This window comes from Adiantum capillus-veneris, chromosome 21 (genome assembly GCF_014529385.1).
Source record: "Adiantum capillus-veneris isolate H3 chromosome 21, ASM1452938v2, whole genome shotgun sequence".
In the NCBI taxonomy this organism is placed as follows: Eukaryota; Viridiplantae; Streptophyta; class Polypodiopsida; order Polypodiales; family Pteridaceae; genus Adiantum; species Adiantum capillus-veneris.
In genome coordinates, this window is record NC_140951.1 from 99046572 (window position 1) to 99059683 (window position 13112).

The following is a 13112-nucleotide window of genomic DNA, read 5'->3' on the forward strand; positions in this document are numbered from 1 at the left end:
GTAAACGCTCTCTTGTGGACTTGAATGCTTTGAAGGAGCGGATGAGCAAAGTAGAGCATGACCATGTATTGAAAGAGGAGAAATTTGACACTATGAGCTGGGATGTATGCGACATGAAAAATGTATGCACAAACAAGTCTTGGGCTGATGTATGTGGTAGCAATGTGGTTTCTAATTCCTCACTCATGCAAGCTATGGTTCAAACAAAGAATGTTGAGAATGTGGATGTGGAGGAGTTGAAGGAACGGGAGCGACGTTCCCAGAACATTGTTATTCGTGCAATTCCCAAAGAGAAGTTAGAGACACCTCCTTCTCTTGCCATTGTTATTGAAGATTTCTTCAAAACCCACTTTGGCATGTCCGGAGTTATGGTCTATGGAGCACATAGAGTGGGGAAGCAAGGAGCTCCTCGCTCGGGAGAACGGCCAATTGTATGCACCATGCCGGATGAGACCAAGCAAAAGATTATCCTTGATAATAGTTGGATCTATTTGAGAGATACAAAATGTTTTGTATGTGAAGATCGCACTATTAAGCAACAAAATATACGTCGCAAGGCATATGAGGAAAAGAGTAATAAAAACAAGGAGATCTCTCATGAAGAAAATGTGCCCAAGGAGGAGGCAAGTCTCTCAAGCAAATAGGGATGCGTGACCTATGAGACCGAGTTACAATTGAAAATATGATTTTGGAATTGTAATGGATACCCATGGAATGCGGGGGTTGGCATTGATGAACTAACAAGCAAAGCCGATGTTGTAATTCTTGTTGAAACTTGGGAGCATGATACACAAAGGATTAACGGCTTGGAGGATTACAATGTACATTCATTGATGTGGTCAAAGAATCTCAAGCAACGAAGAGGACAAGAAGGGTTAGCATGTATGGTTAAGAAAGGATTGGAAGATTTTGTATCAATTGTGAAAGATGACAAGTACAAACGTTATGTATGGCTGAAAATTATGACACCAAAAAGAGCACCCATTTTTGTAGCCGGTTGCTACATTCCTCATCATGATTCTCCCTTTTATGCTTGCATGGATAGAGATCAACCATTTTCTGATTTCGAAGAGGACATTGCTTATTTCAAAGGTGAAGGTGATGTTATTGTATTTGGGGATATGAATGCTCGCACAAAAACATTGCAACATAATACTCAACAATTTGATATGCCATACATTTCAAGGGAGTTGGAGGAAGTTCACTTGTATGATCGTACTTCAATGGATGAGAAAGAGCCGGATCACTATGGAAAGTTACTTTTACACATGTGTGATAGCACGGGTATGCTCATTGCCAATGGTGTATCTTTGTGGAGTGGAACCAATGGATTTACATGTAGGAGACATAATGGGGATAGTGTGATTGACTATATGCTACTCTCTGAAGCCATCATGTATCGCATAAAGAGTTTTATGTTTGGTCAATGGACCCCAGAATCCGACCATCGCACCTTATGTATTGACCTTTCATGTGGAGAAGCAACTAAGCATGATAATCTCAGCCAAAGGAAAGAGAAGGTATCACTATGTATGGATTTCAAACGGGCACCAATGTACATTGAAATGGTTGAGCAAAAATTATGGATGACAAAGATTCAATGTGATGCACCATTGGAAACTAAATGGGAAGCTTTCAAGAAAGCTATTTGTTCTTCTGCGGAAGAATGCTTTGCCATAAAGCATCTCCATGGTATCAACAAAGATAGATCACGCAAAAGGTGGTTTGATAAAGAATGTCAAGATGCTCGAAAGTCCTTGATAAAGCTTGATGCAACTATGGAGAAAGACAACTATCAAAGTCATTTACATACATACAAGGCATTGATTCAAAAGAAGAGAAGAAGATGGGAAGTAAAGCAACAAGAATTTCAAGTCCAAAAAAAGGCACATGCATGTGGAAGATTTTGGAGAAACTTGAGAGGCAAGCGGGTTGAGAATTTTGGTAACTTGAGTCTAGTGGATATGTACATACATTGTAGGCAATTATATGAGCAAGCAAATACTGAAAAAATGCCATTTTATGGTTCACTCCCATGTATGCCGTCTTTTTTTACTATTGAGGATGTATGCGGTGGGCTTGAAAAGTTGGCCACTCGCAGAGCGGGAGATCTTCAAGGTATCAAGCCGGAGATGATCAAATGGACGGGAGATTTTACCCATGAGTGGATGTGTGATATGTTCAACCTTGCACTTCAACATGGTATGCCTTATGATTGGAGTACTAATTGGGTTAAGACTTTGCATAAAGGAGGGGATGTAAAGAATGTAAGCAACTACCGGACTATAATGATTGGGTCTCTTTCTCCAAGTTAAGACACAAACACCATATATGCTCTTACTTCTTGAGTCGGGATCTCTTCCAATTGAGGTTATGGGCATGGAAAGGGTTGTGGAGTACATGATAAAGATGCGTCAAAACCCCTCACATCGACTTTCTACAATTGCATGAGAAGCAAGCAAAAAAGTTCAAAAGACGCATAAGAGCAAGATCTTGAGCACGGGATGGATGCAAGACATAAAGAAGTGGTTTGGGAGATGGGATGCATTACACTTGCTACATGATGCTTCAATTGACTCTCAAGTGAATGAAGCTTTTCTACAACGCCAATGTATTACGGCTTGGGAGAAATCCGGTGGGTCACGCTTCATACATTACACCACCTATATTGCCCCCAACTACAAAACCATGTTCTTCGCTGAGAGAGGAAACCGTACTCACACTTACATGCTTGAGCCTATTCCCTTGTCCGCGATACGCACTATCGCAGCAATTCGGCTTAGCTCCCATTTCCTTTGATGCGAGATAGGGCGTTGGGGCAATGGAGAAGAGTCAAATCGATTGTGCACATTATGCTCACTGCAAGTTCGAGAGTCTGAGTACCACACACTACTAGAGTGCTCAGCTTTTGATCACATCCGAACTTGCTTCTCTCACATTTTCAGCCATAACTTAGACCTACACACTTTCCTCTCCCAGCCAAAGTGTGGGCTCTCCATTGCGACTCTCACACTACAATTTTGGAGCATCGAGAGTCACTCATCAACCATACACATACTACCTCACATGTAACTTTGGTCCCATAGGTCATATTTGACCTCCGAGGACGATAATAAAATCTATCTATCTATCTCTCTCTTGTGTATTATATAATTATATCATTTGAACAAGTGTCCTCTTTTCCCTCTTTGAGAGAACAAGCTTAATTATTTATTTAAACGGATCTTAATTCTCATTGGACCCCTTTAAATCCTATCCAATAGGGTTTAAGCACATCATGAGGTCAAAATGGGGAGGATCTTGACATGTGGCTTTTAGGCTTCTTAAGATATCATGTTTGAATGGAACACTTCAAGCACCTTAGTCACTTAAGCATGACAATATTTTATGCCTCTTGAGAGATCATGTTTGCATTGAATACTTCAAGCACCTTGGTCATTTAAGCATGACAAGCACCTCAAGCTTGGGCAATGTTTCCACAAACACCTTAAGCACCTTAACAGCAAGCACAACAAGCACCTCAAGCTTGTGTAGGGTTCCCACCTCAAGGTCAGTCCCACCTTGCTTATGGTCCTAGGTCTAAGGACTTTTTAACAATAACCTTTTGAGGTCTTTAATGAAGCTAACCCTAAGATTTTTAAGCTCCATTAGGTAGCATTGTTCTTTGACAGACCATCTCTCATTTAGAACCTTTTACCTTGGCCCCGTGTTAAGGTAGATCCATAAGCACATGTCTATATCCTAACCCTTGTTCCCATTTATTCTTCCACATTAAATGATTATTTTAATATGAGAAAATCATTTGGGTTGATTAGATATCAAATTTTATGACATTAACTCTCTCTTGAAACCATAGTCGTCCTCGAGTATGAGGTAGAAGAGATAAAGTCTTAGTCATTAGTCTACATTTTGTAGTGGGTAGAGGATTATTTTTTACCCTATGACATCATTCCAGAATGGATAACTAGTCCATTTGGTGCTTGGGAGACTTAGCTTCCACAAGCAGGTCTACTATCTAGTCATACTCCCAAAGTACAGTGACAAATTCTACTTGGTGTTTGAGTGACATCGTCATCACAAACATGATTCTAAGCATGCATACTATTTATATTTGTGCACAAAAGATGGTCAGTCTTATAAGACAAAAACATTGTTCATTTAGAAATCATTTACATTTGCTTACTCTAATGTAGCATTGTAAGCATTGACAAGGTTCATACTATCCTAAAGATGTGTTCCTTGCATCCATTTAGAATCTTCCAAAGGATAGTTTTTAAATTTAATAAGATTCCGTCGGATAATCTTACCATGTCTTAGTACCTTGTCTTTGTTTGTTGAAGAATCAATTTGGACTGCAGTACCTCTTCTTGATCTTCGATCTCTAGTGGGTCCTCAATTATTGGTTCTCTTGATGGCTCCCCTTTGTGGGGCTTAATTAGGCTCACATGAAAAGGATTGTGTATGAGAAAATGGTTGCCAAACTTCCATGGCATTGATTGGCTTCAAGATTTGAAAAGGACCATAGTATCTTTTTGCTAACTTAGCATAATACTTTTGGTGGCCCGTAGGATTTTTGTCCGTAGTTTGCCTCAATCAAGCCTCGGGAAACTTAAGTAAAACCCAATCATTTTCTTTGAACGTTAAGGCCTTTCTGTTCTTGTCAACAACAACTTTTTGCCTTTGTTGAGGTCAACAGCAACTTTTTGCCTCCTTAATCTTTTGAAAGGATTCTTGTAGGTCACGGCTATACTCATCAGTAGCAAAGATCTTTCCATGTAATTTACGTAACAAGGAACTTTAAGGTCTTCCCTCTATGATCTCAAAAGGTGTCTTGCCCATAGTAGTATGGACAATATTATTGTACGCATACCTTTACAAGGGGTAAATACTTCTTCCATTGTGAGTTTTGATCTCTCAAACCAATGGACTGCCCGGTCCCGGTCCATCCGCCCAACCTCCCTTTAATAGGCTCCTAGCCACTTTCGGACCCCTTCCCACTGGTAGCCGGCCCTTGGCCGAGTCCGTGACCCCTTGGTTGGCCCTTGGCCTAACATTACTCCCCCCTTGGAGAAGCGTTTTCGTCCTCGAAAACAAAAGTTGGGAATTTATTCTTAAGAACACTAATGTTTTCCCAAGTGGCACCCTCTTCAGGGCGATCTTTCCACTTGACTAAAGCTTGCCTACGTACATGATGACGATTAAGAGATCATGAAAATCTAAAATGCGTTCGGGTTCATGCAGTTGAGTGGGAGGTTCAGTGAAATCAACCAATATCTGCTGGCCGATAACATTGTCGTCCCCATGCAAGCGTTTACGTAAACGACTTACATGAAATATCGGATGGACACGAGAGTGCGCGGGTAACTCAAGTTTGTATGCCCTATCATCAACTCGCTTGAGTATCTTGAATGGCCCACAATAACGTGGAGATAATTTGGGTGTAGGTCCAGTCTTCAGACTTTCTGAATGCTCTGGCACACGCAAAAATACCTCTTCCCCTTCCGTGAAGGTAACTTGCCGACGTTTCTCATCAGCATACTTCTTATACCGATCTTGTGCTTGTCGAACATTTTGACAAGCAAGTCTCAGCATTTCCATATGATCTTGGAGAAACTCCTTGACCTTTTGGAGCTTCTCAGTTGCCAACCCCACCGTCACTGGTGATCTAGGTTGAAAACCATACATAAGCATGAATGGACTAAAACCAGTTGTAACATGCTTAGCACTATTATATGCAAACTCAAGAATAGGAAGATAATCTTCCCAATCTGATTGCTTCTTGCTAACGTATGCTCGTAGCATATCCTCTAGCACTTGGTTGACTTGTTCCGTCTGACCATCTGTTTCAGGGTGATCAGCCGTACTTAAATTAAGTTGTGTACCCAATCGTTTAAAAACAGCCCTCCAAAAATGATTGTTAAACTTGGGATAACGATCACTCACAATGTTACTTGGCAATCCATACAACCTGTAAAGATTGTCCACAAATAACTTAGCTAATTCTGGAGTCTTAATGGTTGACTTGGTTGGAATAAACCGACAAAGTTTAGTCAACCGGTCTACGACCACCCATACCGAGTCATGTCCTCGAATAGTGGTTGGTAAACCCACAATAAAATCCATGGAGATACTTTCCCATTTACCCTTGGGAATCTCTAAAGGATGTAAGAGTCCTCATGCTTTCAGGCACTCTGCTTTATTAACTTGACATTTTTGGCAATGCAAGACATAGTCTTGAACATACCCATGCAAACTTGGCCAGTAAAATTGTCGTCTTACGAGTGCATAAGTTTTTTAATTCCCGGGTGCCCTGCACTTGGACTATCATGACATTCATAAAGAATTTGGCGCCGAATGTCCGCGTCCGTCGGTACACACACTCTCCCCTTGTGGAGTAGGTACCCATCATCTATGGAAAAATTCTTCCATCTCTGCAGTTCATCACTCGAAAGAGGAGAACTGGGTGTGGAGGAAACAAAACCACTACCAACACTGGAGTGAGAAGGATCCCTCTTTCGAACATAGCTCCACACCTTGGAGTATGCAGTATCATGCTCGCACTTACCTTTGAGAGATTCCAAAAACTCACTCCGCAATTCCGTGAAAAGGAGAGAGTTGATCTCTGGCATTCGGCTAAGAGTATCAGCCACTACATTGTACCGCCCTTTGCGATATCGTAGCTTGGCATCATACTCTTGAAGAATCTCAGCCCACCTAGCCTTGCGACCCTTCAAATCACTTTGTTGTGTGAACCACTTGATGCTTTCATGGTCAAACATAATCTCGAACTGTGCACCATACAAATAATTTCGCTATGTCTTTAAAGCAGAAACTATTGCATAGAGCTCTCATTCGTAAGCAGAGTAATTCTGTTGTGCTGAATCCAGCTTCTTGCTTTCAAATGCAATTGGCCTTCCCTCTTGCAGAAGGACTGCTCCAATTGCACGATTACTAGCATCCGTTTCCAAAATGAATGGCTTTAAGGGATCCACAATAGCCAAAACAGCTGTCGCTAATATGTCCTTAATTTTGTCAAAACTTTGTTGTTGTTCTAATCCCAACTGAAAGGTCTTGCCCTTGGCTTTCAGCTGATCTATCATGGGAACAGCAATATGGGCATAGTTTTCAACCTACAAAGCCTAAAAAAATCTGGAGCTCTTCCAAATTTTTTGGAGAGGGCCACCTCCGAATGGCATCCACCTTGGATTGATCCATGTGTACCCGTGCATCCAAAATAACATGCCCCAAGTAGTGAATTTCCTCTTTGAGAAAATCACATTTGGATTCCTTGGCATATAACTGATTTTGGCGTAGCAAATGAAACACTTGTTTCAAATGTGCTAAGTGCTCTTCCTCAAAGGCACTATATACAAGAATGTCATCGAGGAAAACGATAACAAACTTTTCCAAGTATGGTCTCAAGACACTATCCATGAGTATCATGAACGTAGCTGGAGCATTGGTTAACCCAAAGGGCATCACCAAAAACTCATAATGTCCAAACCTTGTTCGGAACGCTGTTTTGGGTATATCCGCAAACCTGATGCGTACTTGATGATACCCAGATCTTAAATCAATCTTTGAAAATATACGAGCATGGGTGAGCTTATCAAACAGCTCATCCACTCGTGGCAATGGGTACTTGTTCTTAACAGTAACCGCATTTAATCCACGATAATCTACGCACATGTGCATACTACTGTCCTTTTTCTTCACCAAGAGAATGGGGAGGCCCATGGTGAAGAACTTGGTTGAATAAACCCTCTACTGAGATAGTCAGCAAGCTGACGTTCCACCTCAGCAACCTCAGAATGACTCATTCTGTAAGGCGGTTTACTCACTGGCTTACTACCTGCAACCACGTCTATGCCATGTTGCACAGAACGTGTCGGCGGTAGCCCTGGTGGTAAATCATCTGGGAACACATCCTTGAATTCCCTTAAAAGTTCCTTTAATTCATTAGCAATATTTTCTTGTTTTGTATTAGTAGGCATAGCTGGAAGAGGAGAGAGAGAAGAATGCGGCGTTGAGGAAGTTTTATTCAAAACATTATCATCATTCAAAACATCATCCACATTGGAAATAAAATGGCACAGTGAGTAACACAAAAAGAGTTCTTCTATTGCATCATCAGAAGCGAGCTTCATAAGCTCAGCTGTACAAATAAGTGGTGAGGAAGGTACATCCTTCTCCCTCAATAGCAGCACGTGCACTCCATTGGATTCGAACATTAGACTATTATGCTCATAGCTACGTCTAAGTGATGATCCTAAACTATGCAACCATTCACGACTAAGAACCACATCTGCCCTCTCCATATTCATGACTTGGAAATCCAAAGAGGTACGGTATCCTTGAATTTCTAGAGGTACATCTTTAACCTGCGTTTCCCATATCTCAGCATCATGGCCGTTAATCATTGCTACCTTGTAGCGATGGGAACTCGGGGTTTGGGGCAATTTGAGTCGTTTCACCAATTTATAATTGATGAAATTGTGCGACGCACCATCGTCTACCAAGATCCGCACCCTGTGCTCTTGGATAGAGCCATGCATACGCACCAACTCATGTGGTCCGAAAGTCTGCTGCCACATGGAGGCTGTGATAGAACACTCATGCACCGCCTCGGTGTGTGTTACTTCCACATTAGCAAACTGGGAAGAGGATTCGAGAGGTAAAAGCTGCACCATGTGCAGTGCTTTTTCCTTCCCCTTGTCTTGAGCAGCAGATTTCCCCTTGGGACAAGCCTTTTTGCTATGTCGAGTTCCCAAACATTTAAAGCACAACTTTTCTTTTTTGGCTTTCTCAAACTCTTCCGTTGAGAGAGGACCTCTAGACCCCTTGGGCTTTTTGGAGGTCTCTGATGCAGCAGAGGCAAATTTTCTTTTATGATGCATATGTTGTGGACGTGTTGAAACAGGTGTAGTGCCATGCACATGCGAACTATGAAATGCCCGATCATCGGGATCATCATGGATGTGAGCTTGCACTATTGCATCCTCAAGTGTTTGTGGATCCTGGGTTTTAACGTGCTTCTCAAGCTCGGGAGTTAACCCACGGATGAACCCACGTACCTGCTGAAAGGTGTCCATCCCTTCCAGCTTGAGGACCACATCCCGATAATGAGAAATATATTCCAATAATGTTTTATGTTGGCGCATGAAACATTCGTCCCAGGCGGTCCAATTTCTATCCTTCTCATTAGTAGGTAGAAATTCCTTCCTGAAGACAGTCTCAAAAGCTGCCCAAGTCTGTGGTAGGATGCCCTTCTCCTTGAGAGACATCCACCATTTGTAGGCCTTGCCGTCCAAAGTCAAACTTGTCTGCAGCGCCTTGGCTGCATCCGGGGTACGTCTAAGGTCATGAATACCATCCCACTTGCTGAGAAAAATATTCACGGTGTCCTTGTTTCGCTCACGCTCTTCTCCCCGAAAAATTGGTGGCTTTGTATTTTTCAACAAATTGTCCACCTCTTTTTGGGTCAGAGTGTGCAGCGGTCCCGGAAGAGGGCCTTGCCCGGCAACCGGCCCTTGGCCTGGTGTGGAGCCGTGCTCCTGATTTTACTGACTAGCAGGGCCCGTGGCTTTCTGCCGCATATGCAACTTAATCAAATCGGATAATGCTGTGACATTCTGATTTAATTGTGCAAAATTCGTTTCAAGCACAGTCATGCGTGTTTGCAATGCATAGAAATCTTGCATGTCCAACAACTCATACGCATCATCTGTCGCCATCGTGGCACGATTACCCTCCGTGAGAGGAACCGTTCGCATGGCATCGGCAGTCGAAACGGTTGCGGACTGCTCGAAATCAAATGCATGATGCATATCTATGTCCAAATCCATGCTGTGGACGTACTGTGTGAGAAAAGAAAGGAGAACACCTGAATTCCAATGAGCTCGTAGCAGGTTGTGATAATTCATCGTATAATTACGCCTTTGATGGGAAAGAACGCTGAATTTGAAAGCGAACTTCAATCCAAAACAAAGAGTAGCTTGAAAATAATGATCAAGTCTGCAGCCGATGATGCTCTTGAAAGCATCGATCAATTTGGAGTTGCCAACGATCTAGTTTGCATCTCATGCAATACGACAGATTAACTTGAAATTTTCCGACAAATGTTGCCGCCGATGAGTAGCTTGAAAACACGAATCAATGTACCTTCACCACCGATTTGGCCTGCATCGTATGCAAGAAGCCAAAACCAGGAAATTTGCAACCAATCGCTGGCTTTTCAAAACTTGAGAATCCGAGTTTCAGCAGATTCGGACTGTAAAATTTGTAGTAATCCACAGCCGTTGTGTGCTTTGTGTGCCCACCGATTCGGAGAAGAATACTGTAGATCAATGGAATCGCAATCGCGCAGGGCACGGCCCTTGTTCAAAACCCACGAGGGTTTGCCGGGTGTGAACGGCCAACCCTTAAGGGTTTTTTGTATAAAAAAAACTCGAACATCTCTCTTGCAGACGAAGCGGCCGACTGCGCAGAGCTCAAAGGAGAGATACCTCGCGATGGCGAGGTCCGCTGAGGCCGGGCAAGAAACGGGAATTCACTAACTCCCCCGCGCGCTCCCAGCGAGCCCAACTCCAGGCGATTTGGTGCAGGTTGACAGACGCCCTTGTCCCCGACTAGGGGTTGCTGCACACGCGCTTGGCTCGACTTCGTCTTCTTCCTCCCTTTGAGGTTGCATGCAACATGCAGCAAAAGTACAAACGTGCCCCAGTTCTAAAGATAGCCTGAAGCTCTAATACCAATCTCAAACCAATGGACTACCCGGTCCCGGTCCATCCGCCCAACCTCCCTTTAATAGGCTCCTAGCCACTTTCGGACCCCTTCCCACTGGCAGCCGGGTCCGTGACCCCTTGGTTGGCCCTTGGCCTGACATGATCTACTTTTGTAACATAAGTCTTTAGTGGATTAAGTATCGTAAGATTGGCTATCTCACTTTGGCCATCCATTTGTGGGTGATATGCCAAAGAGAAATTCAATCTTGTATCTAGGTTTTCAAAGAGGCCTTTTCAAAAATTACTGGTCAGTCTAGGATCTCTATCTGACACGATGGATGTTGGCAATCCATGGTGTTTGAAAATTTGAGATACGAAGAGAGTTTTCATTTGGTGTGCTTTAATAGTATTTTGGACAAGAATAAAGTTTGCTTGCTTGCTAAACCTGTCAACTATTGCCCATATATCCCATATTCCCATGGATAGACTTCGATAAACCAAAGATAAAATCCATGGATATACTCTCCCATGGTGAATTAGGGATTGGCAATGGCTGGAGTAATCCAGGTTGCTTCCCTCTATCATACTTAGTCTTTTGGCATACCACACATTTTGAAACATACTCTTGTATGTACACTTTCATTGTAGGCCAATAGAAGTACGTCTCTACTCCTTGAAGAGTAGGTTGAATGGCTCTATGCCCCGCATAAGGAGAAGCAAGGGATTCATACATGAATTTCTCACGAAGGGAGTGGGTAACACGTAGCCTATTGCCATGGGGAAGATAACCATCCTGTAAGGTGAATGGTTCTTCTTTCTTCCCCAATGCAAGGGTTGACAATATGTTTTTAACGTTAGGTTCAGTAGCATACTCATCTATCATAGAAGATAGGTCATTGTGAGTTGCTATAGACACCGCATTAACTCTTGGTCATTGTGAAAGTGCATCAGCCACATGATTGTGCTTACCACCAATGTGAGCAATATGAAAATAAAATTGCGAAACAAAATTTTCCCACCTCATTTGTTTGTCGGAGAGCTTGGGTTGTGTCATGAAGTACTTAAGATGTTGGTGATTTGTTCGTAGGATGAATGGAGTCCCCAAAAGGTAGTGCTTCCATGTATCAAGGGAATGTAGACAGCTAGTAGCTCCTTTTTAAAGATGCCCAAGACACGCTCATTCGAATGGAGTCTTCGACTCTCATATGCATTACATTGGACCTCAAATGGTTTTGAGAGTTCCAGAAGTGTAAGCACAGGTTGAAAGGTAAGCTTTTATTTAAGCTTTCAAACTCATTTTTCTCTTTAGCAGTCCATGAGTACTTAAAGTTCTCCTTTGTCAAGTCATGTAATGGTCCTTCTATTTGAGAGAACTTTTCTATGAAGCGTCTATAGTATGCACACATACCAATAAAGATTCTTAGCTCATGTAGATTCCTTGGATTAGTCCATGCTTTTATTACCTCCAACTTTGACACGGATCCATATGGATCCCATCTTGAGAGATAATATGACCTAAGTATTGAATCTCTTGAAGGAAAAATTTGCTCTTCCTTTGATTGATAAAAATCTTGTTCTCCCTCAAAGCTTGAAAAGTTACTCGGAGATGTTGCTTGTGCTCTTCTAAGGATTTGGAGTAGATGATGATATCATCAAAGAACACTTCAATGAATTTACTGTAGAGTCTAGAAATTTTCTCCATTAAACGATTGAACGTGGCTGGAGCATTTGTCAAACCAAAAGGCATGACAAGATATTCATAAATACCAAACGCTGTACGGAACGCAGTGTCGAGAAATTTGCGGTCTTGCCAAGAAAGCACCGGGCTTTGGCTGTGAGAGTTTGTGAGAGAACTCCATAAAACTATATGAAGGAGTTAAACCATAGATGCCATGAAGATTAGGGTTTGAAAGGAAGTGCAATCAAAGAAGCCCCACTCTTTCTCTCTTGCACTCACACACAAGAAAGAACACAAAAGATAATATCAAAACAACACAAAGATGAAAACATCAAGGCTATGGTCATATCGTATCATGGGTAATATGAAAGGGTTAATAGATGAGTTGATGGTATTCAATCTTGGCTGACCAAACAGGCTACGAATTGTTCTTTGGAATTGTAATTTTGTGCTTACCATAATATATATGTTTTGTCTAGTGATTGGGATTAATTGTGTGTACAAATCCTCTTGGTTCATAGCAAGATAACTACACTTACATAAAAAGAAAAGTTATAGTCTATAAGAGGTAGTATGATGGGATCCGATGAAAGAAGTATTTCATTGAGTGTTTCTAGGACAGAGAGAAACACTATACATTGTTGAAAGTGATTTTACAACTAATCCATACGTTAGTTCTAGTAGAACACATAGAGTGGCAGCGATAGATA